General features: G+C 39.1%; 1 long non-coding RNA gene across 2 annotated transcripts in view; it reads right to left on the bottom strand.

Moving 5' to 3' along the window:
• Nucleotides 1–24540, bottom strand: part of LOC109501280 — a 128062-nt gene that overhangs the window by 82038 nt on the left and 21484 nt on the right. For both annotated transcript variants that reach the window (XR_006600249.1, XR_006600248.1), the window contains exon 2: nucleotides 2374–2561. This is a non-coding gene — a long non-coding RNA (uncharacterized LOC109501280). The remainder of the gene's footprint in view (nucleotides 1–2373; nucleotides 2562–24540) is intronic.

Below are 24540 nucleotides of genomic sequence, written 5' to 3'. Positions count from 1 at the left end.
GGGTGGCTCAATCGGTTGGGCGTCCGACTTCGGCTCAGGTCATGATCTCACGGTTCGTGGGTTCGAGCCCTGTGTCAGGCTCTGTGCTGATGGCCCAGAGCCTGGAGCCTGCTTCAGATTCCGTGTCTCCCTCTCTCCCTCCCTACCCTGCTCTTGCTCTGTTTCCCTGTCTCTCAGAAATAAATACACATGAAAAAAATTAAAGAAAAAATAAAACTGTTCCCAGTTGAAGTCCTTAAAATATATGTGAAATAAACAAAATTAGGGGTACACAGAAATGGAACATAGGGACTATAAGAATACAATTTAAAAAAATTAAAATTTACCCAGAGTCCTCTTAGTTTCAGAAAGTTTATCTATGGATAGGGTAACAAGCTATTATTTTGTCTTCACTTTGGATGTAGAAAGGAAAAAATAAGTTTATCTTGGAATAGAAATCACACAAGCTATATAATGAAGGGTATGTTCTGTCGATGCTTTGTAAGCCCAGGGTTTTGCCAGGAATTTAGTAAAATTTCTAGAAATTTCTTCCACGCAGAATCTTTCAAAAGGAGCTCTTGCTTTGAAGATATAGCTCAAAATTCAAGGCTTCAGGTCGAAAGGATCAGGACAGATGATTCTGTAGTTTAGTAATTCTGGAGATCCACACATTTATTTCAATAGCTGAAGGTACTATAATCTGATACTTTTTTGCATAATCTCTTATTTAACAGCTTTCTATCAAGCCCTGGAAAATAATTTGACATTTCCAGAAACCCAATATTGCTTCTTAATACAATACTGGAACAAAAATTTTTTTAGCTGAAATACCAATATAATGAAATATGTGCTCCAATTTGGAAATAAGCAAATCAAAATTATACAGATGAAAATAAACGTAGAGTATTGATTTTAGCAATAATAGCTAGCATTACTTTCAGGGGAAGTTCTCTTTTCTTACTCTGTTGCCTTGACTTCACTCACCCTCCCGTCCCCATTTCACTGAGTACGAAAAACCAGGAAACGGCTGCGGATTCAGTAGGATTTCTGAGCCCAAGAGAACACGGTGAGCCAGAGCTGATGCTGAACTGTATCCGCCTGGGAAATGCCTTTAACTCTTCTGTTAACAAACCCCACTCACAGCAACACCACAGCTGTATTAGCACCGACGCGGCACCCTTGCCTAGGTGCTACTGGATTAGGCCCATTAGCTCTATGTCTGAGGTCTAGAAAGAATCGAGTTTTTGTATGTATGTATGCACGTATGTATGTATGTATTTATTTATTGTTAAGAGAGAGACAGCAAGTGGGGGAGGGGGAGAGAGAGAGGGAGACAGAGAATTCCAAGCAATGTTCATGCTGTTGGCGCAGAGTCTGATGTGGGGTTCAAACTCAACGGAACGTGAGATCATGATCTTTGCTGAAATCAAGAGTCGGACGCTTAACCAACTGAGCCACCCAGGCGCCCTGAAAGAATCCAGTTTCTAATGTGGTGGAGGTGAGTTGTGCCTATAAACACTTGAGGTGTATGGTCTTGTTGAAAGCAAGGGTGTGCAGCTCAAAAACATCACTCACAATTGACCAAGTCACTCTTGTACTAAGGAAGCTCTTTAAGAAATAACGCCAGACTTTACGAGGTGGCGGCTGAACTCTAGAATGAATTGCCGAGACTGCTATGAGTGTACATGCTGAGATTTTAGGAGACTCAGATATCTAGCACTGCTTGTCAAATCCAGACCAGTTCTGACATGGTTTATTTCCTAAGGCCCCTCCACAGGACTATCTTTCTTCCGGCTCCCACTACATAGACGTCTATGGCAAAAGTTCGATCGAGATGTTACTTTCTGTTGAGATGGGAGAGGAATAGAAAGAGAGAACTAAGTTTTATGGTATGAACTTCTGGGTCACCAAATCCAATATTTGTTTAATTTCTTGCAGATTTTTGAGGTCGTACCACAAGTATACTTGAAATTCAAACTAACGTTAGCTCTGAAGAAATGTAAACTTGGAGATCTTATGTCCCCATAAGAAACTGCTTTTAATACAAATAACATATTTTTTGAATATTTTGAATATGCTATTAAAAAGGTGTTTTAATTAGTCAGACATGTTTTCATAATCATTAATGTTGTTTTCCGTTATAATTACAGTGAGAGTATTGGATTATCTGTCTACTCCCCACACTGCGGCCTCTTACTGGGAAACGACCCTTGCACAAATCCACATGGTCACATGGGTGACTCCCAGCACCTGTGACGGTCTTGTGTTTAGGCAACAATCACCTCAAACGGGACCCACCTAATTAGACCAGGCCACCGACAGGTTCATTTCCAAGGAATCACAATTGGGGCTAAGAGGCTTATCCGATTTCTTTACCATATGCTGGATCCTTACCATGTTTGAAGCTTCTGGAAGCTTTGATCTCTACCATGTGGATGAGTGAAGACAGTGGCAAAGACACAAGCATGACGCCGACCCACAGAGGATGTCTTTGCCAGGACCTTTCATTCCAGACGGGTCTTTAAAATAACTCAAAGCATCTGCCATTCAGGTTGTCTTTCTTCTTCTCCAAGTGTATCATTCTGAAAATAAATAAATATGTTTTAAAAATGTGTAAGTATGGGGCACTTGGGTGGCTCAGTTAAACATCCAACTTCTGCTCAGGTCATGATCTCACAGTTCGTGAGTTCAAGCCCTTCGTCGGGCTCTGCACTAACATCATGGAGCTTGCTTTGAATCCTCTGTCCCTCTCTCTCTTTGCCCCTCCTCCAGTCTCTCTCTCTCTCTCTCTCCCTCCCTCCCTCAAAAATAAACATTAAAAAAAAGATAAAGTGTGTTAAGTATGATACAAAAGGGTTTTGTGACATAAAGAATTATCAGAGACTCATGAGTGCAAATTACCATTAGAACAATCTGGAAGTAATGCCTCATTGCAAATTATCCTCAGAAAATTCACGTTTTGTCTTAATGAACGGCACAACAACAAATGTTCAGGAAAGCTAATTTGTAAGAGACGAAAACATCAAAACTAAAAGTAATTCAAATGTGACATAAATATACTCACAGGACAGGAGACGGTGGAAGAGGTTTCAGGGTTTATGCAGGAAGTATTTCCCTCCTTTCCCTCAAAGCACTAACAGCTTTAGGAAATCAAGTAACGCATTTCTGGTGGGCTTAGCAACGTCTTATCAAATAATTTTCCCTGTCTAATAGTGACTGTGAATTCGCATTTGGTGGTAGGTGAGAAGGGAAGTATGTACTTGTCACGAAAGGTTTTATCATGCGTATCCCCAAGCTATGGGAAATTGCTCACTTATTTTAATCTGATGCACCATGAAGCCACCACATTTTTCCCTATTATCTGTGACAGACTATAGGACACTTCTGTTGCTCACAAGTTTTAAATGCATTAATATGCCTTTTTATATCTTGCTCCCTTGGCACATGTGAGTTTTTGCATGTTGAAGCGTTCACACAAGATGCTCTTAAGGGACAAAAATGACAAGATATTCTATCTAGTTTCCTATTAAAGAACTTCTAACAGAATAGTCAATTATTTTTTTATTATCATGTAACAAAGGCCTACCAGACATAGGTCTAATCTTGTCGGTGCTTGATCATACAGCTCTCACCCAGGGCATCTCCAGACTGTTATGAAATACAAAGTCTAAAATAAGGTTACCTAATATTATTACTTTGGGTTAGTTGTCTTGGAATAAAATAAATCAGTTTGCTTTTTAAATAAAAAAAATTTTTTTTGGAGAGACAGAGCTAGTGGGCATGAGCACAAGGGAGGGGCAGACAGAGGGGGAGAGAATCTTAATGAAGAAGGCTCCATGCCCTGCAGGGGGTCCAACGTGTGATCACACGACCCTGGGGTCATGACCTGAGCTGAAATCAAGAGTCGGATGCTCAATCAACCAAGTCACATTTAGGATGAGCCCCTAAATGAAATTTTTGATAAACAAAAATTTCCACTGTTTTCAAAAGTATTTACTTGTCCAATAAAAGATCTTTATTTTATCTTTAATTTCTTGTCTAGATAATTTGCAACCTAGAAATAACTTTCAATGTAAAGATATTTGCAAGACTACAGCAGAGAATCTCTTTGTTTTTCCTGAGCCATTTGGAAATAAGCTGTCAGCACGATGCTCCATCACTTGTAAACATTTCGGCGTGTAATGCTCACACACTAGAACATTCTCTTATGTAACCAAAATGCAAATGTCAAAATCAGGAAATTAATATTATACATCATCACCATCTAATCTACTCATTCAAATCTTGCCAATTGTTCCAATAATACCCTCTGGGAAGGCAGAGGATCTAATTCAGAAGGCACGTTGTACTCAACTGTTCTGCCTCGTAGTCTCCTCTGATCTGGATTAGTGCCCCAGACTTTCCGTGTCCTTCCTGACCTTGAACATTTGAAGAGTACATGACAGTTATTTTCACAAATCTCCTTGAATTACAAGTGTCTCTGGTGGAATCACGGAAGAAATGGTAGACTTCTCACTTACTGCTTTCCTTTTTCCCTTTTCTTGCTTCCAAGATGAAAAATCATAAAATAATTTTAGATAAGGAGCACCTGGGTGGCTCAGTCGGTTAAGCGTCTGACTTCAGCTCAGGTCATGATCTCATGGTTTATGAGCTTGAACCCCAGGTCGGGCTCTGTGCTGACAGTGCAGAGCCTTCTTTGAATCCCCCGTCCCTGTCTCTCCCTGCCCCTCCCCCTCTTGTGTTCTCGCTCTCTCAAAAATAAATAAACATTAAAAAATTTAACAAACGGGCTCCTGGATGGCTCAGTTGGTTAAGCGTCCGACTTCAGCTCATGTCATGATCTCACGGTTCCTGAGTTCAAGCCCCGTGTTGTGCTCTGTGCTGACAGCTCAGAGCCTGGAGCCTGATTCGGATTCTGTGTGTGTGTCTCTCTCTGTCCCTCTCCTGCTTGTGTTGTCTGTCTCTATCTCTCTCTGTCTCTCAAAAGTAAATACATAAACATTAAAAAATTAAAGACATAATTTAAGTAAAAAATATTTCAGTTTCATCTCGACTATCTACCAAATATGAATAAAACTCACATATGGGCTTATAATAAAAATATGAATTTGCAAAATGGCAATCTGGAATTGAAGACTCCTAAGGAGATCATGTGAGTCCTAAAAGCATTCAACACAGGAATACCCACTGGGTTTCCCCGATGACCCAAAATCTCAGACCTTGGTATCACTTCATTGTCAAAAACTGACGGGAAACTAAAAGTAATGAGAAATGCTTCAATTATAACCAAAGATAAATGAAAATTCCTATTCTCATCCTCTTTCAAAATTGTCATGAGACTCAGAACTGCCTAACCTGGGCTTAGAAGATAAATCTGCTTTTAATTTCATTGGTTTCCACTTCTGTAATTGGAAGAATTTATTGTGCACACCATTTTTAAAAGACCTAGAAATGTGCTAAAAATATTATGGCCACTATATGTGTTTCCATATGCACGTGGGTCAGTTTACAAAGCACTCATTGGATAAATGAGTTACGTTTTAAATACCTGGAAATAATAAGTTAACGTGGAACTTCTACATTAAAAAAAAATCTCTTCAAAAAGACAAGGATAGTTATAAGAGATCTGTTGTTTGAGAATCGCCGCAATATACTGAGTCGCTCACACCCACTGGAATGGTTCTTGTGGGAAACAAAAGAAACGAAACCAGAAAATAACAAGTGTTAACAAGAATGTGGAGGAATTAAAATCCTGGTGCTGCTGGCAGGGCTGTGAAGTGATGCAGCAACTATGGAGAACAGTGCGGTGGTTCCCAACAAATCAAAAACAGATTTGCTATATGGTCCAGCAATCCCAGCAAACTGGCTCCCAGAGTCAGTTTGTTCTGCGTTCGCAACAGGGGTGAACAAGCGTCCCTGCTGCCCCAGGAGTGCGCCCCTGTCTGGTGCCCTCCGTGGTTTGGATTTCATCATTCCGCAGGTGCGCAGTCTTTCCTCACTGCCGTTCTCACCTGCAGTTCCCCAACGGCACAGGACGTGGAGCATCTTTCCGTGTGCTTATCTGCCATCTGTATGCTTTCTTCGGCGAGGGATCTGCTCAGGTCTTCTGCCCATTTTTAACCGTTTTGTTTTGTTTTCTTATTGGTGAGTTTTAAGAGTTCTTTTTCTATACTGGATGACGGTCCTTTATCAAATGTGTCTTCTGCCAAGTGTGTTCTTCCAGTTTGTGGCCTGTCTTCTTTTGTTTCGTTGTTTTTGTTTTTGCTTTTTTTTTTGTAATCAAATTTAACATATTATGCAAAAGCAATACTTACTGGGAGGAAGAGGGTCAAAGGCAGTAAAATTAAACCAATATCATGGTACTGCTGATGGCTTTTAAGTATGTGCTTGTATTTCTTCTATTCATGTGAGTTACAAATTGAAATGCATTTCTGTTTTTTTTATTCTACATGTGTGTGATTAGACTAACCTTGTAAGCAAAAGGTCACACTATCTGCTATCAGTAATACCAATATGCTGGTGACATTCACTCTTCCTTGGCTCTTGACTATGCCATTGGGTCCGCTGCCCCTGGTTGCCTTCTATTTAGCTGAAAGGCGAGGGAGCGAATGGAAGTCATTTTAAATTGGGAGAATAGATTGGCTAAGAGGTCATTTCATGTGTGCCATGTACAAAAGTCATGGATTAAAGACAATTTTCAGTTTCATGTTTTACTTTCCTTTCAGTGCACTGACCACAGGAGAGAGAAGAATACCCATTGTCTTCAGGATCCAGGGAGCATTGGGAATCCCTCACAACACCCCTGGGTGCCTCTGCATACAGCAATAATAATTAGCCTACTCATCCACCCAGTAGATCCAGTGAAACTACGTGCATGACACTTTTTCTTTTCCGAATAGGATTGGGTAGCTCCCTGTACTACTTTCGGTCTCTGAACTAGCACAGACAGCATTACCTTCCCAGAAGGAGTTCATACACCTGCATTCATGGTTATATTTTTTTAATTTGTTCATTTTGCTTTGACAGCCATGACTGCATGTTCTGTGTTTCACCAATGAGCCCAACAGTGAACTGAATCATCTCCTTTTTCCAACCCATGAGTTTAGCCAGCCTATGTAATGCAGTATTTCATCATAAAGGAATAGTTCCGATCATTTTCTGTTAGATTTGTGGTTGTAGACACGGTCAGGCCACTCACAGAAAAACAAAACACCAGTGAAAGAAATCTCCTTGTGGCAGGCATGGGGGGTGGGGAGGTGTCTACGATTTTGTGGAGGCAGCTCAGTGGACAGAGGCAGCAGGCTGATCTGTATTTAAGTTTCAGGCTTGTTGTGCGTTGTTTGAAAATGTTATGCTTACATTGATAAGAAAAATAATTAAGATAAGGCTTCCTGAAATAGAGATATTTTCAAGTTCTCCTCTAGACTCATGATGTAACCCTGAAACCCCTGTGGTATTTCAGGCTAATTTAGATTTGCAGTGTTCCAGGACGAGCTCATCTCCGGAGCATCAGTTTAAGGGAAAGGACTGGATAGGAGACGTGCAATTATCTGGGAGTCCAACTCCCCAGTCCCCGCCGTTGTGAGAAGCAAGAGGTGCTTCCCTTTTGTCACTGATTTTGTAAGGACTGGTTAATACTTGTTATAAGTTTTGCAAGGAATTGTCCTTATTTCCCTATTTTTTAGCACTATGAATACATATAAGCAAAGAAAATAATGGTATGGAATTCATTGCAGAATTTAAATCATCACACAGGAAAGGAAAGATTTGATCTTTTGCTCAATAAAAAGGAATCTGTAGAATTGAGATTCTGGTAGATACTGAGATGTGGTTCTAATGGATATAATATCTTTTAAGGGAAACAGAATGAGAAAAAAAAAATACCCTGAGGTTCTCAATGGTCTATTTAGAAGGAGATCAAAGGAAATAAATGATTATATTTTCAAAAGCAAATTTCTAGCTGCATAATGAAAATAGTAAATATCATATCTCACAGCAAAACTAAAAATAAAAGGATAGATATTAAATCATAATTCTCACCACCTCTAGGATCTTAATGGCTGGCAATTAGTATCATATGTAGAAAAAGTGGTCATAATTTAACAAATTTGGAATCTGCCTAAGAAAATGAATCATAAGGAGGGCATACCAACTGAAAAAATTTTCAACAATAAGCAGAAACGTCACATAAGTCCTTAACAGTTGCATGCAATCAAAAAGATATAAATAGGGGCGCCTGGGTGGCGCAGTCGGTTAAGCGTCCGACTTCAGCCAGGTCACGATCTCGCGGTCCGTGAGTTTGAGCCCCACGTCGGGCTCTGGGCTGATGGCTCAGAGCCTGGAGCCTGTTTCCGATTCTGTGTCTCCCTCTCTCTCTGCCCCTGCCCCGTTCATGCTCTGTCTCTCTCTGTCCCAAAAATAAATAAAAACATTGAAAAAAAAAAGATATAAATATTTGGGGCGCCTGGGTGGCTCGGTTGGTTAAGCGTCCGACTTTGGCTCAGGTCATGATCTTACGGTCCGTGAGTCCGGGCCCCGCGCCGGCTCTGTGCTGACAGCTCAGAGCCTGGAGCCTGTTTCAGATTCTGTGTCTCCCTCTCTCTCTGCCCCTCCCCTGTTTGTGCTCTGTCTCTCTCTGTCTCAAAAATAAATAAACGTTAAAAAAAAGATATTAATATTTTTTTTAATTTAAAATAGGGGAAAAAAGTAGTAACCTCAATATTTTGCCCACAAATAGTATTTTCTCAAAATATACATAGCGTTCTCCTAACTAATGGAAAATACAAAGAAATACTTGTGAATATAACATTTGAAAAGCAAATGAGTTTAGGTACTAGAAAATAAAATGAAATAAACCAAAGGAGACTATTTTGAATGGAAAAGTACAATTATATTAAAATATACTGAGTTATAGTTCAAAGCAGAGCACTTAAGACACTGCCTCATTTTTACAGCGCTCAGCTAGGAGCAGACGATGAGTTTGAAGACAATCATACACAGGTACAGTGTTATTAGTTCAGAAAGATATCAACAACTCCCATACATGCACTGCGTGTATCTGAGAGGTAACACGCTTGGATGTGTTGGGGACACAGACAGAACTTGGGATGTTCAGGATGTCTCTGCAGCAGGCATCTTTACCCCTGGCTCATGCTCAAGGAAACAGAGATCATGAATATTCAAAAACTCAATTCACAAAGCCAGTAAATAAACACAAAATACACATCGAATTACAATGTGGCAAACCTTGGGAATGGCTGAAACGACCCCAAAGCCATTAGCAAGAACTATTTTGTGTATATGCACAGACAGCATGCATTTGCAATCAGAAATACCATTATTGGGGTGCCTGGGTGGCTCAGTCGGCTAAGCTTCTGACTTTGGCTCAGGTCATGATCTCAAGGTTCATGAGTTCAAGCCCCAAATCGGGCTCTGTGCTGACAGCTCGGAGCCTGGAGCCTGTTTCAGATTCTGTGTCTCCCTCTCTCTCTGCCCCTCCCCCACTCACACTGTTTCTCTCTCTCTGTCTCTCAAAAATAAATAAACATTAAAAAAAAATGAAAAAGAGACAAACCAAAAAACAGACTCTTAATTATAGAGAACAAACTGGTGGTTTGGGGGTGGGTGAACTAGGTGGTGGGGATTAAAAGTACACTTGTGATGAGCACTGAGTAATGTATAGATTGTTGAATCATTACATTTTATACCAAAGACTAACATGGCACTGTATGATAACTATATCGGAATTAAAATAATTAATACTACTACTACTACTAATACAGATCTGTATATTGAGAATTCTTTTGTCTTTGGGATACTCAGGGAAGTTCCAGAAGACCTACCACAGCAAAGGGACCAGATTGGAAGTTGCATACTAGATGTTACCTTGGTGTGGGTCGGAGGAAGGATGGGTTGCATGAGCCCAAATTGGCTAACTCCAAAAGGATAGGAGCCACTCCAGCCCACTGTGAAGGGAAGTTAGAGGGTCAGCACCACTAAAGTAAGTTCGGTCACTTGTTACCATTTTCTTCATTTACAGGTTTGGAAAAAGAGGTAAGAGAGACTGGAGAGGCCAACTAAGGCTGAGAATGATTTAACAAACCACAATAACGTTTTATCGTGCTGCGAACAGCGTATGTTTCCAAACCTGTGATTAAGTGATGTGGCAGTGATGTGGGGCCATGGCCTGCAGCCCTCACTGCAGTTATGAGGGGCACTGACCTCCTGTGGTCAAGATGGTGAGGCAGAAGGTAAATGTTTCCTACACAGTATCTATTCTCTTCCTCCACAGAACCTCACATTGATTCAGGGCAGGATGCACATGTCCAGAAGATTAATCGTTCCGTCTCTTTTTCGTCTCGTCACGGCATGTGGCTACACTCTGGCCAACAAGGTGCAAGCAGAAATGTGTGGGAATTTCAGGAAGACTCTATAAAGGGAGGGGGATCAACCTTCTCCTTCCTCCACCCTGCTGCCCGGAATGCTCACGTGACAGACGAAGGCCAGCAGCCACACTGAGCCATGAGCCCCACACTTACGGACCGAAGCACAGGAAGCGCGGAGACTTCAAGGCTTGGGGAGCAGCCATACCATCTCTAAACTGCCAGATGAAGGGCTTTTTTTTTTTTCAATGTTTATTTATTTTTGAGACAGAGTGAGAGACAGAGCACGAGCAGGGGAGGGGCCGAGAGAGAGGGAGACACAGAATCTGAGGTAGGTTCCAGGCTCTAAGCTGTCAGCACAGAACTTGACAGGGGGCTCGGACTCACGAGCCATGAGATCGTGACCTGAGTCAAAGTCGGAAGCTTAACCGACTGAGCCACCCAGGTGGCTCCGATGGGCTTCCTTTCTTGTGAGAGATGGAAACATCCATCTTTTCAGAATCACTGCTGTTTGGGGCTTCTCTGTTACATTAAGCCACGTGCAACTCTGCCTGATAGGAAGGGGCAGGGAAAGGGGGTTGGGAAGTCACTCTCAGGCTTAGGACAAAGAAAGGAGGAAGGAGTGGGAAAGCATTTCTGGCCACGTCACCCCCTCCTCCGGGCTCCATGTGAATTGCCAGGAGAGAGGTGGGAACTTTCACCCTGAGTACCTTCTAGGGAAACAACACACCAGAAGGGCTCACGTTGTCTTAAGAGTCTTCACCGTGTTCTGTCGTTCTGCACGCAACGCGACCTTGAGCTTTCTACGACTGGTGACTCAGTGTCCCCAGTTTGTGGACACTGCCCCTACAGGTCACTGTTGAGCAGTAATCCAGATGTGATCTGATCCACAGAGACTTGGAGAAGCACAGGAGTCCCACCCACCTCTAATGGAGGTGGAGCGGGTGAGACTCCGGATGCCGCACAGCTACCCAGGGTCCCGGAGGCAGGGCTCCAGCAGAAGGAAGCCACGCACATGGAGATGATGCCCAAGGGACTTCAACAATGGTGGATCCATACAGAAGAAGGAATACTATTCAGCCGAGGGCAGGAAGGAAATCCTGTCATTTGTGATGACAGGGATGAACTAGGAGAGGGGGCATCATGCTAAGTGAGACAAGTGCGGTGTCACTTACATGGGGAATCTAAAGGGGAACAAAAAATTCAAATTCATAGAAACAGAAACTAAAATGGTTGCCAGAGTCTGGTGGGTGGGGAAAATAGGGAGAGGCTGGTAAAAAGGTACAAACTTTCAGCTGTAAGATGAGTAAGGTCTGAGGATCTACAATAGGGGACAATAGTTGATAACAGTGGATTGTAAAGCTGAAATTTAGTGAGAGTAGCAGAACTTAAATGTTCTCATCAGAGAGACGGAGAGAGAGAAACCTGAGGTGACAGATGTGTTCATAAACTGGATGGTAGGATTCCTTTCATGTTACGTGTATCAAATCATCATGATGTAATTTTATTTAAACAAAATTTTTTTAAGTTTATTTATTTTTAGAGTTGGGGAGAGGGGCAGAGAGAGATGGAGAGAGGATCCCAAGCAGGCTCTGCACTGTCAGCACAGAGCCCAACACGGGGCTCAAACTCACGAACCACGAGATCATGACCCGAGCTGAAATCAAGAGTCAGATGCTTAACCCACTGAGCCACCCAGATTTCCCCCACGATGTACATTTTAAATGTATTATAATTTTGTCAGTTCCACCTCAAAAAATCTGAAAGAAACATAAAACAAACAAAAGCTGCAAACAAACAGCTAACGGCCCCCACACAGTGGTCCTAACTATGTGACGCCAGGAGGCAGTTCCACTGGTGGTGGCGGCTGTGGGAGCAAAACCACGTGGGGGCAACACGGCCATCTCACTGCAGGCATGTGGATGTGTCTTCAGTGATTTGCAGCCCTGACAGCCGGAGCACAAAGATGGGACCCTTTCGTTCTCACACTGTACCCAAAATACAGAACAGGGACACGGCTAAAATCAGGCACAGACACACAGGTCAGCGAGTATTTCCGTAATGCTTGGTCTACGTAAGAGACGTGAAATAAGCAATCGAAAAGCAAATTATTAAAGCCAAAACCAAACAAAACCAAAAAATGGGGGAGGGGCTCAGAGTAATCCTATGAAAGGCACGTTTTTTCATTGCCCCGTTCTGTGCTCTGCTTTGTGAGCACACGTATTTCCTAAAGTCGACGTGCTTTTCATTCGTACACCAAAGAAGTAAATGTCGCCCTCGCAAACACGTTACTGCTTCCTCCTCGAGTAAAATCCTGTGTGCTGCCACTGCCTTGGAACGACAGGTCTGAAATATCTACACCATCTGGAGCAAACGGTTTAGCTTCCAGCTGTATTCGTTTAGCTCTTCATCTCGTCGAAGTGGAAAAGCCGAGTGTCGACGCAAGTGCTTCTTTTGGACAGAGCGAAAGGAGGTTTAATCTGCACTTTGTATATACACAGAAAGCCTAGACTTTGAGCTAAAGGCATTTCCCCCATGCCCAATGGAATCATTTCTCATTCTTTCCCAGTAGAATTGCCTGAATTTATGGGCCAGCTATAGCCATCCCTCTCAGAAGGGATTACATTGCTGTGGGGCTTCAGAATTTCTGAAATGCTTTGATCTGTCAGAATCTGTGACACGATGCTCCCTGTGAGGCCCTGCTGCATGGATTAGTCTAAAAGAAATCATACTGGAATGGTAAACTGCAGAGAAGAAAACATTGATTTCGATTCTCAAGATTTTTTTTTTTTCCAACATTTGGAAACAGACTTTATTTTCCTCAGCTTGGACAGCGAGGCAGGACAGCGTCGCAGATAAGAGCATGGCCCCTGCATGCAAGCCGCTGGGGTTGAGTCCCCATCCTGACGCACACCTCTTAAGGCTCTTCTGCAAAACGGTACAGGGTTAACATCTATCTCAGAGGGATACTTTGAGGGCTAAAGAAGATGACTTAATATAAAACATCAGAAACAGTGACTGGGTAAAAAGTAAGCACTCTATTGGTACTTATTCATATTAGGGAAGTTGCTTTTTGGCTGTTTTTAAATATGATGCTATCCTAGAAAGAGTTCACCTATGCAGACTCTCAATATACATCTTTAAAAGAAGGGAGTAGGAAATTGAAATTTCTGAACATAGTACAGTTAGCTGTTTTACCCTTTTTTTGTTCCTATTTAAGTTTCTCCACATCGTATGATGGAGGTATTTTTAGTCCCATTTTTACATAAAGCAATAAAGAATATGCATCTCATGAGGGGTAATGTACACGCTGTATACTAAGATTAAATACAATACAAATACTGTATAAAGAGAGCTAAAATTCTGTAGTTCCAGAGGGAAAAAAAAGTTAGATATTCTAAAACATGCTTGTCAAAGCTAAATTAAAAGAACATTCTCAATCATCCATTTAACTACCACATATATATAATATTTGGCACATTTTTAAATGAAATAAATAAAATTAAACTATTAAAAGAATTGACTCTATATTCTTATGACTTTCACTGGTAAAAATTCAATAGGGCCTTTTTTTCTAATAGATTGGAAGACTTAATATTCTTTTTTTTTTCTTCCAAAATTTTATTTAAATTCAAGTAGGTTAACATATAATGTAGTATTGGTTTCGGGAGTAGAATTCAGATTCATCACTTGCATGTAACACTCGGTGCTCATCCCAAGTGCCCTTGTTAATGCCCATCCCCCATTTAGCCCATCCCCCACCCATCTCCCCTCCAGCAACCCTCGGTTTGTTCTCTGTAGTTAAGACTTTCCTATGATTTGCCTTTCTCTCTGTTTTTATCTTGTTTTTTCTTTGCCGTCCCCTCTGTTCTTCTGTTTGGTTTCTTAAATTCCACATTGAGTGAGATCATATGGTGTCTTTCTCTGACTGACTTCTTACCATCCACGTTGTGGCAAATGGCAGGATTTCATTCTTTTTGATCACTGAGTAATATTCCATTGCATATATATACCACATCTTTCTTCATTCATCGGTTGATGGACATTTGGGCTCTTTCGATAACTGGCTATTGTTGCTGGTGCTGCTATAAACATCAGGGTGCGTGTACCCATTAGAATCAGTATTTTTGTAGCCTTTGGATAAATACCTAGTTGGAGGGTCGTAGGGTAGTTTTATTTTTAACTTTTTGAGGAACCTGCATACTGTTCTCCAGAGTGGCGGTACCAGTTTGCATTCCCACCAGCAATGCAAGAGGGTTCCCCTTTCTCCGCATCCTCGCCAACATCTGTTATTATCTGAGTTAGTAACTTTAGCCATTCTGACAGGTGTGAGGTGGTATCTCATTGTGGTTTTGATATATATTTCCCTGATGATGAATGATGTCAAGCATTTCTTCATGTATCTATTGGGTATTTTTTTAAATAGAGTTATTTTTCAGCTTAAAAAGGATTAAACAGTCCAAAGTCAAAATTACTCTTCACAAAGCCATAGGCGGCCCCGAAACATAGTCAAAATATCTCATTTGGGTGTTGCATTCTGTGAAGTATTCTTTTGGAACACTAAAGTTTGAGTTGGTGAGTGGAAAAAAGAAAAATTCTACAAGCGGGTAACTGATCACTTAAACCATTGTTCCTTTATGATAACAGTAAGATCTTGACTCAGGAAGTAGAAGTGGTTTTAAAATCTAAAGTTTCCTCTTGCTAGTAGGACAAAGTTTATTTTAATTGTCTGTACAGTTCATACAGGGTAACAGATTTGTTAGTTACAGAAAACATTAAAAGAGCTACTAAATAATACCTTGAAATAGAAGGCATTATGTTCTACATTCTGGGCATACATTCAGTACTCATATGATAGGATTCATTTTTTCCCTCATATTTTACATGTTTGCATTTATTCACCCATTCCTTAAAATATAAATTTAATATTTCCAAGAAAATCTGTTTAAAAATCGCTATTTGATTTTCAATCTGCCAATTTTACCTTGTCGTTTGGTATTTATTTAACAAAAATACTGTGTTTTAAATTACGTGACTATCTGGTATACAATGGAGGGTATTTAGACTTCAGAGCTAAATGTGGCATTATGATTACCGTCCCATGTTTCCACGCTGTGCTTTGAGAAGACCCACATGATTTGGGTCCACAGAGATGTTTCCTGTTTGCCATGCCTCTTTCGGCAATTTCATGGTTTATTCGCCAGCGTCCATTTGGGCCGGCTCAGCTTCTGGGGGCACAGGTGGCCGACTGAAGCGGCAATTAGCTGAAGGCCCTGCTGCTTGAAGGTGTGAACAGAAATTTTATGATCACCTCCGAATGCAGACACTCAAGGTTGTGTGCCAAAAGTCTAACTGAAGACTATGGAAATCTAAAGCAGGCTTTTCAAGACTCCGATGCTTATAAATAAACAAATGGAATTCACACATCATGCATGCATTTTATGTGACATGCTTTACAAAAAATAAAGGATGACATTTTTAGAGAATTGAGAGCCTTTGATCATATTTTTAGGAAAACAAGACATTTAGGATGTATTTAAATTCTGTTTTACTCATGCAAGGAGCAGATATGGATTATCCACTGGCTGCTAGGTGCTGGGCTATCTACCAAGGGGTGGCAGGTGAACTGGATGTGGCTCATTCTTTCAAATCCATCTCATTTTAGTAGAAGTGTATCTAGGATTGCCTGAGAACTAAGAATCAAAATACTCAAATGAAGCAAACATACATAAGATACTATGGGCAGTCAAATCCGTGGGTGCAAACATTCATGGTTTGTTTCATTCATGCAGTATCCTTCTAAGACAGCACACTTATTTTATTCAAGAGCAAGAAACACTTTGTGTTCAATAATTGATTCAAAGTAAATGGTTTTGAGCATGGTATAAAGAGTATCCCATAATTGTGCTTTCTCTGTAAAACAACATTTGACAATTTCCTGTCACATATAAATTAATGATTACTTCTAACACAGAGTTTTTTTAAGTTTATTTATTTATTTTGAGAGAGACAGAGACAGTGTGAATGGGGGAGGGGCAGAGAGAGAGGAGAGAGAGAAGATCTCAAGCAGGCTCCCCCCTGCCAGCTCAGAGCCTGATGCGGGGCTCGAACCCATGAAGCCGCGAGATCATGACCTGTGCCAAAATCAAGAGTTGGATGCTTAACCAACTGAGCCACCTGGGTGCCCCCACAACAGAGTTTTTACTGGCATGTATGTGAAGTCTATATTGAGTAAAACTCAGGAACCAATCTATATGGATTTTGACTCTAATGTGTAGGTATATATTAGTGTAGCTTTATGAAAAAAAAATTCTGTAAGACTAATCTAATTCTCCCTAGTACTGTGCCATTCAAAACCACAAACAAAACTAGGAGGGGCCATGAAGCTTGTGTCTGATTTCCAAGGACTTGCGGTGATATGATGTGAAAGGGTTCATCAGTATAGTTGGAAACATGTCTTCAAAGGGAAGATAAGATACTTGGTTTTGGATGATGCTAAAAATGTGGAGAGAAATCAAGAGAAGGCCAGGCCAAAATGTTAAATTTTTAAGAGAGTACACTGGTTGAGGTAAAAATTCATCCAAACTATGATATATGATGGTTATCAGCTCAAAACAGTCTAATGGAAATTTTTCTTTTTCGTAAATAAGTGTGAAGATTAGCTTGCCATCTTTCTGTAAATTTGGCTTTACACTTCTTTGAAAGCAGATAGATAAATACACTTATTTGAGGATACTTCCTGTCATGTGACTCTTGTCTAATTTATGGACTGGAGATTGGGTATATTTATGATCAACTACTTTGGTGCTCTGAGAAGAAAAACATTCAATAGTGATTCATAATTCCCACAGAGTTTGAAAATGAAGCCCATTTAAATACAAGCTTATCAATTTGTAAGAAACAGAATGAGAGATGGAATTGGAGAAAATACATATAAAAACTGAGTCTTAGACATGATGTCCAAATTTCAGACAATTCCATGTGTTGTGGCATTGAACTGACTATGAAAAGCCTGCCAGTGGTTTGATTTCCTCGATGAATCAACCACACCAAATAGTTACATTACTTTATTAGTTTCTTGTCAAAACATGATGGTGACTTTCTCCATACTATACAGACTTTTTAAACCTATAAAAATATTTTAAGATACAATGACTACAGAAATTTACATTTAGGAAGTATGGCATATAACTTGAATATTTAGTCACGAGTAAAGAAGAAGTTGAAGCTATTGAAGACAGAACTTGCCACCGGAAACATGAATGAATGTTGGGCTTCTGTCTTCAATTTCACAGGTTAGTGACTGAAAGTTAATGGGAGTCTCCTGGTTTCATCTATGGCCAGAACCGGAAGGCTATTCCAGGGAAGCCCAAAAGAGCAGGCAGATAAAAGTATTTTTCTATTGTTTTATATATATTTTTAAGAGTAAAAGGTAAACTTAGAAACTTAAAATTGTTTTCCAACAAAACAGTTGTGTTTGACTCACACTGAGAAAACGAAGAACTTGGTCAGACTTAATGTCATTCCAACTCAAAAAGCAAGCCCCATTTGGATTTCAGTGTTTGCCAGATACAAAAGATATCCGCATTGATATTAAGCATTGATACATACACAGATAAAGTAGAAACATGGATGTGCATTGCCCAAATTAGTAGTGTTGTGATCACAGCAGAAGCTAACTTTAAAAAATACTAAAGAATTAAAAACCAGAAAGCTAAAAAATGTCAAAGTTTAAATACCCAGGACTAGCAGTGCAGTTTTGTATTTGTATAAAGTTCCTGCCTATCAAGTAATACTATGTGATGGCCACAGTAACACACGTGAAGTTCGCACTTTCTACATTTGCTCTTCTAAATGTGGAATAAGAAGTGTTTGTACCTTGTATGAATATATAGGCTAAATGAAAAATATGAAGATTAAAAGTTAAAAAGTTTTTTTTTTTAATTTTAAAAAAATTTTTTTAAATATTTATTTATTTTTGAGAGAGACAGAGACAGAACGTGAGTAGGTTAGGGGCAGAGAGAGAGACACACACAGAATCTGAGACAGACTCCAGGCTCTGAGCTGTCAGCACAGAGCCCGACACGGGGCCCGAACTCACAAGCTATGAGATCATGACCTGAGCCGAAGTCAGACGCTCAACTGACTGAGCCACCCAGGCACCGCTAAAAGTTAAAAAGTTTTTAAAAGTGTATGTTTCTAGTGAGTTTGCTCATGTCAAAAAAATGTGCTATTTACAACACCTATTCACATGCACTATTATCATGGCTAGAGTTCATGAAAAGTTATCGCTCAATTGCAATGAAACATGATTAATAGTGCAATCTATTTTGTTTATTCCATGTGCTTATTTATTTGAAAACCAGATATTGAGCACTAAGAATGTTCCTTGTAATGTTCTGGACTGTCTCCTTGATTTCAAATGTCTTAATTGGGCTGCTACTATAAAGATAGTAAAAATAATTTTTTTCTGTACCATTAACATAAAATTTTGTAAACCTCATTAGTGTAAGAATTTTGTTGTTTACTGTTAGTTTACCAAATTTACATGTCAGTAGTGTACGAATTTAGATGTTTCATATGCCTATCCATATCATGAAGGGATTCAATGTATTGTAAAGAGTTACATTTCAATTGCAAATTCTAATCCGGGATTACACGCACAGTTCTTGGTTCTCACTTATCGTCCCGGTTATAAAATTAACATAAAGCCCGAAGGATAAGTGCTTCTTAACTACATTTCATTCTGAAAATATATCATTAAAACATCTTGGGAAACCAGACAACAGATAAGAACAGAAAGATATCTAAACATCTTTTTGGATCCAGTTAAGTGTTTAGATTCGATTCAAAACCTGTGACTTCAATTAAGCAGAGAAATTTGTCCAGAAAAATGGGAAGTTGAATGGAATAACTGGGTTGAAACATACTTCTTTCTTTTTTCATTCTCAATAATCACGTTCTTCCAGTATAATTGAAATAAATGTGAAAGTAACAAGTTTCCCATGCAATATACAACGCAAAAGTCTCAGTGATTGATAGGTCAAAGAGCGAAATTTCTGTTAAGTGTGAAATAAAACCTAGAAGAAAAAAGTAGCTAGCATATTTACATATAAGTAATGCCTTCCAAGTTCTTTAAAGTATCTCATCTGAAAAGAAAAACCTATTAGATGTGTTTTTATTCCTCTTAAATAGAAAAAATAACCCTGTGAATTGGTTAAGTGTTTTGCATAAAGGGTAATGGCTAATAAATGATAATGTCACAATTTAAACACAGGTGTGATGGGCTCAGTTACCTTTTCAATGGAGAGTCCCTGGCTTTGACTGGACTGAAAACTCATGCCTATCCACTTCTACTGCATTGTGAAATGATGACTTTTTGGGCTACGCCCCTCTATGAGGGATCACTGCTATTTAGTGACTGATAAATTTAACTAAAACAGTATCATAATATGATAATAACTGATTTAGGCATTGGTAAGAATCATCAATTAATGCTAAAATGAGTGGCTGAAAGTTAGAGGAGTCACAAGATTTTTTAATATCTCTAAGTATCTAATGACAGAAGACTAAATAGTAACTTTTCAGTGGAGAAATCTCGTCTGGATTATTTAACCAAATAATCAAATTCACACTGCAGTAATGGGGTTAATGGACAGCATTTGCCTTCTGAAAGGATGCACTAAGAAAAACTCAGTATCATTTTTGTGGTATTCCTGCCAAGAGTATGGAACCTAAATCTAATCATGAGAAAACATCAGGCAAAGCCAAGAGGGACTCATTACAAAATGTATCCAATATTTTTATAAAATATTAGTATATTGAAATCTATAAAGATGTAGAAACTGTTCCAAATGAAGTGAAACTAGAGACATGATAGCCAAGTGAAAGCAATCATCCTGGGTATTGTCTATAGGTGACATTACAGGGACAACTGGTAAAATCTGGACTAGGCCTGTATATTAGTAGTATCATATCAATGCAAATTTCCTGAGTTTGACAGTTATACTGTGGTTTTGTGAAAGAATGCTATTTTTTAGGCAATATACAGGGACTTGTAGGGAAGGATCATCATATATGCAATTTCCTCTGAACAATTTCAGAAGTATCACATGGAAACGTATGTGGAGAGGGAAGGGGAAAATGTAGTAAATGTAAATAAAGCAAATGTAGTAACATATTAACATTTGAGAACTCTGAAAAGTGTTTGGAAATCCTTTATGCTATTTTTGAAACTTTTCTGTAAATTTGAAATTATGCCAAACTAAAAAAGAAATGTAAGTACCTATCTAACATAGTGTTTAGACTGTCACTGATTATAAGAAATTAAAAATCATGTTTGAAATTTCATAAGAAGCCATTGTTCTTTTTTTTTTTTTTTTAAATTTTTTTTTTTTTTTTCAACGTTTATTTATTTTTGGGACAGAGAGAGACAGAGCATGAACGGGGGATGGGCAGAGAGAGGGAGACACAGAATCGGAAACAGGCTCCAGGCTCTGAGCCATCAGCCCAGAGCCTGACGCGGGGCTCGAACTCACGGACCGCGAGATCGTGACCTGGCTGAAGTCGGACGCTTAACCGACTGCGCCACCCAGGCGCCCCAGAAGCCATTGTTCTTAAAAAGCATGTAGGTAAAGTTCAAATAAAACATCTGACTTGAAAAAAAAATCAAATTTATATACCTAATATGCCAGCTTCATTATAATCACTACTGATCATCATTTCCTAAAAACTTGCCAACCACTTTTTCTGCAGATGTTGAACCTTTCTTCTCATGAAATTATGGGGGAAGGAGACATACTAAAAAGAAGACTCATGACAATATGAATAATAACAGTGTATGGAGTTTTACTAAAAATAGGAATGTGTTAAACATTTTAATCTACTGTTTCGTTGATGTCTCCAAGAGGAGGTACTACTGTCTATGTCTCTAAGATACTACTACTCTCCACGTTGTATATGGAAAGCAACAGAGTCTTAGAGATTTTGAATAGTTTTCAAAGGTCAGCTGTTTGGTAAACTGTAATGTGGGAAAGAAATCCAGACAGCGTGACTCCAAAACTCATACTCCCTGCTGCTGCAAATGCCTTCAGTTAAGAACTTCATCCTGATTCTTTCTCACTTGGGATACGTTTCTATTTTCTGAATGTTCAACTGTGTCTTCTGATATAGTTATTTCTTAAATTAGTAGTATTAATTATTCCTTAAGTTTCCACACTGAGATTTTATTTCAAAATATGACAAGTTCTTGAAACCTTATGGTCTTTTAACTTTATTTAACTCATGGTGAACTTTTAATTGCAGAATTTGTGTGTTTCTTACCCATCCTTGGTCTAGTTTCTTTTAAACTATATCAAGCTTCCCATATCCTGTCCTCCGCCTCATCAAAAAGCCTGTGGTTATTTAGGAATTTGAGACAGGAACTATACGGAGTTGATCAAAGTTTATTCATTCAGCTTTTTTAGTGTAAAAAACTTTAAAAATATAAAATGCACCCACTTTAAGGATACAGTTTAAGGAATATTTAAAAATTTTGGTTTTAATGTTTATTTATTTTGGAGAAAGAGAGAGAGAGAGAGAGAGAGAGACAGAGACAGAGCATGAGTGGGGGTGGGGAAGAGAGAGAGGGAGACATAGAATCTGAAGCAGGCTCCATAGAATATGAAGCAGGCTTCATAGAATCTGAAGCGATGCTCGAACTCACAAACTGTGAGATCATGACCTGAGCTGAAGTCGGACGCCCAACTGACTGAGTCACCCAGGTGCCTCAAGGAATATTTTTTTAAATACTTTATTTTCTAGAGTAATTTTAAGCTTACAGAAAAAAAGTACAGAAAGTACAATGAGTCCCCTATGATTTCCCTGATCCCTGACAAAACTTCTCTATGAAAATCTTGCATTGGTGTGGTGTATTTATCCAAATTAATGAGCCAATTGGCTAAAGTCCATAAATTAGGGTTCACTTTTGTGTTGTACAGTTGTAGGGGTTGACAAACGTCATCTATCCACCTTTCCAGTATCATACAGAATAGATTTATTCTCCTAAAATTCCCCAGAGCTCTGCCTATTCATCCCTCCTTTCCTCCAACCCCAACAACCACTGATCTTTAGACTATCTTTACAGTTTTGCCTTTCCAGAAATCGTACTTTGGGAACCATAGAATATATGGATTTTCATACTGGATTCTTTGAGTAACAATTTGGATTTAAGGTTTGTGTGTGTGTGTGTGTGTGTGTGTGTGTGTGTGTGTGTGTGTCTTCTCATTGCTTGATAGCTCATTTATTATACTGTTGAATAATATTCCACTACATGGATATACCACTCTGTGAATCTAAATGCATATAAGAATAATCCTATTTGCTCCCATGTTTTAGGTAATTGTAAATAAAGCTGTTATAAATGAAGAAAGTTGTTTTCAATTCCACTGATTTCTGCTATGATTTTTTCTTTTTCTTCTGCTTGTTTTGTATTTAATTTGCTCTGCCATTTCTATTTTCCGACAGTAGAATCTTAGATCACTGAATTTTAGATCTTCTTTTCTAATATATGCACTCAACGCCCAAAATTTCCCTCTAAGTAAGGCTTTTGCCACATTCCACAAATTTTCAAAAGCTATATATTTTTATTACATTTAATTCAAAACATTTCAAATTTCTCCCCGGATTTCTTCTTTGAACCATGTGTTATTTACAAGTATGTTTTTTAGTCTCCGAATACTTGGGAGATTTTCTAATTATCTTTCTGTTATTAATTTCAAGCTTAATTCCATTTTAGTATGGGAGCATTCTTCACATGATCAATATTGTCTTGACCTTTGAAGGTCTATTTTATAGTCCAGTGTCTCATCTATCCTGGTACCTGTTCCATCAGAGCTTTAGAAGAGCAAGTGATACGCTATTGTTGGATGAAGTTCTATAACTATCGATTAGATACAGTTGATCCTTAGTGGTTCTGAGTTCAACTACGTTCTTACTGATCTTCTGCCTACTGGAGTTGTCAACTACTGAGAGAGAGGTGCGGACGTCTCCACATATGAGAATTTCACCTATTTTTCCTTCCAGTTCGATCAGCTTTTGCCTCATATATTGTGACATCGGTCAAATGCACTTACATGTTAAAAACTGCTATGTTTTCTTTGAGAACTGACCCTTTAATCATTACATAATGCCCTTCTTTTTCCGCGATAATTTTCCATGTTGTGCTCTGTCTGCACATCAATTTATTTTTTCATTCATTGATTCATTCATTGATTCATTCACATATTTATCAAAATACATCCACTCTGGGCACAGAGCCTATGGCAAGGCCTCCTTCACTGGATGTCTGATTTGGCTCGCAGGGAAGAAGGGACTAAACAAAGAGGGGCTGGGTTTCAGATATCAGGAGGTGACACATGGGTTGATTGTCAATGACAGAAATTACGATCACATGTTCTCAACTGTATAGTTTAAGTGGAGCCTTTTATGGTGAGAACACAGACATACAAGTCTGCTCCCTGCCCCGAAAGGAAGAAAATAAAAAGGTAAAAGCAGACCCCCTCTGAACTGTGGGCATAGGCTGTAGGGAACAACGGAAGCATGAGAAAAAGTGCTAACTTATACTGTCACGTAAATTCTACACCAGAATCTATTTTTCAACCAAAAAACAAAAACAAAAAAGAAACAATGTCACTCAGGTTAAGTCACTGATAGTCTGTATACATTAAACAGGACATAAAAGGCTTTTTTAAAAAAAACTGGGGACCATTTTAAAACCAAGAAAATGACCCGGGAACCAATGTCAGAATTGGTATCATTTTACTGGAAAAATTATTCTTATTGAAGTATAGTTGATATACAATGTTATATCAGTTTCAGGTGTACAAGCTAATCATTCAACAATTCTACACATTACTCAGTGCTCAGAACGTAAGTGTACTTACCAACAGTCATGATATAGCATTATTACAGTATTACTGATTTTATTCCCTATGCTATACTTTTAATCTCCACGATAGATTATTGAAAATTTAAATAAATGCCCTTTAAAAGGGCATTTTTTTCTTATAGTTTACATTCAGTGATTAAAATGAACTCATGAATATTCAACTGAAGTAGTAAAAGAGTAATGTGCTTAATGAGAGAAATAAATCATATTCTTTGATTATCCTCATATGATTCATTTAAAAAATAGTGCACT

This window comes from Felis catus, chromosome B4, assembly GCF_018350175.1.
Source record: "Felis catus isolate Fca126 chromosome B4, F.catus_Fca126_mat1.0, whole genome shotgun sequence".
Taxonomy (NCBI): Eukaryota; Metazoa; Chordata; class Mammalia; order Carnivora; family Felidae; genus Felis; species Felis catus.
This window is presented reverse-complemented; position numbering and strand designations above follow the sequence as displayed.